Raw genomic sequence first — 6000 nt, 5'->3', positions numbered from 1 at the left:
CTGTGAGATGGCAAGACTAGCAGGATCTCCTTGGCATCAGCTGTAATCTCCTACCTGATATCTGGGAAGATAGAAAAATCCCAGGGTCTAAAGGATGAGTACAGGATACTCACTCAGTGGATAATCAGAAAAGATAGTGCATGATCAAAGTATATAATCAAGAGCATAGGTATATAACGACTAACAGGAATCAACATATGATCAATAATAACTCTGCAGGTAGTATATATATATACTAACATGTATCTCATAAAATGCATCAATTCATATGAATGATCATGTCATACCGATGTATCAATCAATAAACAATCATGTATACATCCACATTCCAATGCAATATATGTATAGTCCAATACATAGTATCAAGCATGCAATGCAATGCAAGTATATGCATGATGCAGCTGCCTACACTCGCTCCAGTACTCATGTGTCTATATGAGACTGAGGGTGTCCGACATCCATATGGTCATACAACCAGCCCTACAATAAAGTAGCCTGGTGATCCAACAGTACTCATGTGTCTATATGAGACTGAGGGTGTCTGACATCCATATGGTCATACATCCAGCCCTACAATAAAATAGCCTGGTGACCCAACAGTAGGTAGCCATCTATATAGCTACGTACATCCTATGGTCAATGTCTGTCCTCTAATACTTGTCCCTGAGTATCACTCCCATACTCTCCGAGTACCACCCCTCTCCGGTGTCAAGGTCAACACATCGACTAGCTACATACAGGCTATATAGCCACCATCACCATGATGGAAATAGGGAAATCATAACCACCTATATAAGCATGCCACTACAGGCCAACTATCCATAATGATGGAACCACAACATTGTGGCTTTCAATCATCATCATGCATCATAATGTGATGATCAAACCACAGTAATCAACATCTACTATGCTAATCAACATGCGTAGGTAATAAAGCCCTAATGATCACAGGTATCATAGGCAAAAGATAATAACTTCTAATGATCATAGATAATATCAGCAAGGATAGGAACAATAATCCCATAGATCAAAGGATTCATACAACAGAATTGATAATCTAAGATCAAACGAATTAAGGACAAGCATGGTATAAACATAAGTAACATAAGTGTCTAATCCACAAACAGATATAGGAATGTGATCAATAGACTAATTAATAACAATAGAAAAGGAAATATGTATTGGAAATAGAATAGATCTGTATTGATCAAATACAGAGATTACCCATCTGGTATATCGCAAGTCAAACAATAGAACTCCAGAAATATCCTCGTATATAACGAACTCCCAAAATCACTCAAGGTCCTGCAAGAAGAGTAACAACATCCTAAATGCCATGACATATCAAAGTTTCCTGTCAAGAAAACCCTAGTCTACTTTTAAGGGTTAGTTTAATCCCCATTCAAGTAACCTAACTCAGGTTAGTCTAATCTAACCATTTGGTTGTTATTAACAAGATTTAACTGATCAATTAATTAAGTTAGTTGTATTAACCAATTAATACAACTGATTTCATATTTAATCAAATCCAAGCTAACCAATCCACCTAATCAGATCCATAATTCCAAGGATAGCTTGAAATAGACAAAAACATCATTCTCACATTTGATTATAATGAGGCATAAGTTGTAGGCCAAAGAACTCTTGTAATATTGTTAAAACTAATCTAAAAAATGTGAATACATGGTTAAAGTAGATCTCTGAAAATTTTCATCTTATTGTTTCTTGATAATAAGATTTGACACTACTAGAATGTTGTGTTTTTAATATCAAATATATACCAAGTGGATGGTCACCCACTATGGTTAAGACCTTATGAGGTTTTTGTTACATCTTATATAGCACTAATTGAAACTATCCCTGATACAATGATTCTTCTTTCTATTAAGAACTTATTGCTATCTCCTTCTTGGTATATATAAATTTTTGTTGATTCTCAATATTTTATGTTTTTTTGCAGGCCTCAATTCATTCAATAAAGAGTAGATTCCCCAATATCTCAAGTCTGCATAATTTTTTCATAGCTAAATATGAAGAAAATTTGTCAAATTCTTGCCCACGTATTCAAATTTCTCAATTGTCTCTTTATTTTGTTTGGTTAACCATCAAAATTGATCGATTATGACATTCTTTATGATAATTCACTTATATGTAAACATGCTCTTAGTTACATCATTAGATAAGATCAAGAATTGAAATCTTGAGTCATTTCGTTCGATACCAATGAAATTTTTTGTTCTGCTAGCAGACCGACATCAACACTAGCATTCTAATTGGGATACTATCCGGAGGCGTCGCGTAGGTCCAGTGATGCCTTTGGAGGCGTCGCGTGCCTCAGTCATGCAACCCACGCATGCCTCGGTCAGGGTTGCACGGAATCTAATTTTTTTTTAAACTTAGGTTTTAATAATAACATATGTTAATTTTATCAACTCCTAGCTATAGTTGAAATAATTTAAATAGTCTTAATTAAAGCCTCATAAAATTATCCTATTATTTTTTTAAAAAATATTATATTTTTTATTTTTTATATTTTAAAAATATCAAAATTATACCGGCATGACACAATACGGTTCCAAAATTGTATTATCCCGGTCTGAAATTGAAATCTCGGCGCGGCTTGATATTTTAAACCTTGAATAAGATACTTGCAGCAATTCTTTTATCGTCCCTTTAGAAATTTTTTGTTTGTTACAATGTTAGTTGGTTTAAGGTCACTTCAACTAATATGATAATGTTTTCTCACTTGTGTTGTGCAATTGCTACGCAAATGTTAGGTTTTTATAGATCTTCACCTTTATTCTCAAATTTTCAATTTTGTTTGATTATAAGTGCTTAATTAAGAAGTTGCTTTGTGATATGAATCTGTCCCCTAGTATGATATTTCTGGCATGTGCTATCAGCATTTTCTATGAGATTCATTTTTGGTATTTCTACAAGACATATAGATTTAGTTACTTGTCCATTTGTTACTGTATTTGCTTATTAGAAAATAAAACTTATTATCCTGCTCTTATTTGGTTGCTTGACAGAGAAACTTTGTTGAGAGCATGGCATGATATTCAATACTATGTTACCTACTTCAGGTACTCTTGGGTATAACTTCCTTCAAGTTTTTCTAAATTTAGCTTGTCATGTTTGCTAAAAAAAATGATAAATCCCAGTTAGTCGCATTGACTCAATCCCTGGGGGTGACCAACCCGGCCCCACGGAAGTTTTCCATCGACCACCAGGGTAAATCGAGAAGCGCACGCAGCGGCTAACCCAAATGCCCAGCATCATTTGATTGCGATCCACATTTGGAGGAAAATTCCTGCAAATACGCCGTAGCTGGGGATCGAACCGCGGGTGCTTGGGTGACAACCTGGATATCCTACCCCGGCACCATGGCCCCGGGAATAAACTGTAGTGGGTAAACTTTTTATAGTGACCGGCCCCACCGCCGAAACGACCCTATATCAGAAAACCCCCTAAGGGATTTTTTGGAGGCACGGTACCACTAGGTTGATAAGAGCATACTGTCTCAACAGCACCTCAGCCAACAAATACATGTTGCTAAGACTTGAATCGCACAACACCTCAGTCAACAAATACATGTTACTAAGAGGATTTGAACCTGAGACCTCAAGCAACACACGTCTCCATGCTTACCACTTGAGATAAGGCACTTCAACTAAACTGTAGTAGGTAAATTTTTTATAGTGACCGACCCCACTACCGAAAAGGCCCCATATCAGAAAACCTCCTAAGGGATTTTTTGGAAGCACGGTACCACTAGGTTGATAAGAGCATACTGCCTCAACAGCACCTCAGCCAACAAATACATGTTGCTAAAACTTGAATCGCACAGCACCTCAGTCAACAAATACATGTTGCTAAGAGGATTCGAACCCGAAACCTCAAGTAACACACGTCTCTATGCTTACCACTTGGGATAAGGCACTTCAACTATCATGTTTGCTCAAACATTTGAATGTTGTAGTTAAATAAATTTTATTCACATTGATTGTTTAGGTGAAAGGTAGACACAATGGTAACATCTTATTGGATGAAGAAGGGACATTGTGAAACACTAAAAAAATGTTGTAAATAGATTTTGAACATAACTCCAATTATCTCACCTCAAGAAGTTCGCGAGTTAATTTAAATTGTGCACTCTCGAAATTTACACCACCAAGAGAGTTAGATAGCATAAAACCAAAATCACTGTGAATAATATGCCTTCTTCATCCAATAAGATGTTATCATTTGTCTATCTTTCACCTAAACAATCAAAGTGAATAAAATTTATTTAACTACAGCATTCAAATGTTTGAGCAAACATGATAAGCTAAATTCAGAAAAACTTGAAGGAGATTGTACCCAAGAGTACCTAAAGCAAGTAACATAGTATTGAATATCATGCCATGCTCTCAACGGAGTTTCTCTGTCAAGCAACCAAATAAGAGCAAGATAATAAGTTTTATTCTCCAATAAGAAAATCCAGTAACAAATGGAATATAAGAGCGACAAGTAACTGAATCTATATGCCCTGCAGAAATACCAAAAATGAATCCCATAGAAAATGTTGATAGCACATGCAAGAAATATCATACTAGAGGACAGATTCATTCACAAAGCAACTTCTCAATTAAGCACATATAATCAAACAAAATTGAAACTTTGAGAATAAAGGTGAAGATCGACAGAAACCTAACATTTGCGTAGCAATTACACAACACAAGTGAGAAAGCATTATCATATTAGTTGAAGTGACCTCAAACCATCTAGAGTTGTAACAAACAAAAAAATTCAAAAGGGACGATAAAAGAATTGCTACAAGTATCTTATCCAAGGTTTAAAATATCAAGTCATGCCAAGGTTTCAGCTCTAGACAGGAACAATACAGTTTCGAAACCGTATGTATAATTTCAGTATTTTTAAAATATAAAATATTTTTTAAAAATAATAGGATAATTTCATGAGACTTTATTTAAGTCTATTTAAATTATTCCAACTATAGCTAGGAGTTGATAAAATTAACCTACATTATTATTAAAACCTAAGTTTTAAAAAAAAATCTAGATTCCGTGCAACCCTAACTGAGGCATGCGCGAGTTGTGCGACTAGGCATGTAACGCCGCCGAAGGTGTCACCTGACCCGTGCGACGCCTCCGGACAGTATCCTGATCGGAACGCTAGTGTCGGTGCCGATCCGCTAGCGGAACAAAAAATTTCACTGGTATTGAGCGAAACGGTTCAAAATTTCAATCCTTGATCCTATCTAATCATATAACTGAGAGCATGGTTACATATAAGTGAATTATAACAAAGAATGTCATAATCGATCAATTTTGATGGTTAATCAAATAAAATAAAGAGACAATTGAGAAATTTGAATACATACGCAATTTGACAAATTTTCTTCATATTTAGCTATGAAAAAAATCATGCAAACTTGAGATATTGGGGAATCTACTCTTTATTGAATGAATTGAGGTCTACAAAAAAAAACATAGAATATTGAGAATCGACAGAAATTCATATATACCAAGAAGGAGATAGCAATAAGTTCTTAATAGAGAGAAGAATCATTGTATCAGGGATAGTTTCAAATAGTGTTATATAAGATGTAACAAGAACCTCATAAGGTCTTAACCACAATGGATGACCATCCACTTGGTATATATCTGATATTAAAAACACACTAGTAAAGTGTCAAATCTTATTATCAAGAAACAATAACATGAAAATTTTCAGAGATCTAATTTAACCATGTATTCATATTTTTTAAATCAGTTGTAACAATGTTACAAGAGTTCTTCGGCCTACAACTTATGCCTCATTATAATCAAATGATATAGGCTTTTATGTGAGAATGATGTTTTTGTCCTATAATTTATTATAAGATGAGTATGAAGTGGTGAAAAGAGGGAAGAGGTAGATGAAGGATAAGAAGTTGGAAGTTAATAGTGATAATCATAAGATGGTTTGCAGAATTATTAAGCATAACATTCCCTG

This window comes from Curcuma longa, chromosome 16, assembly GCF_044706935.1.
Source record: "Curcuma longa cultivar G26 ecotype Majalengka, Jawa Barat chromosome 16, ITB_CL_G26_1.1, whole genome shotgun sequence".
In the NCBI taxonomy this organism is placed as follows: Eukaryota; Viridiplantae; Streptophyta; class Magnoliopsida; order Zingiberales; family Zingiberaceae; genus Curcuma; species Curcuma longa.
The sequence above is the reverse complement of the archived record's forward strand: the minus strand, read 5'-3'. Positions refer to the sequence as shown.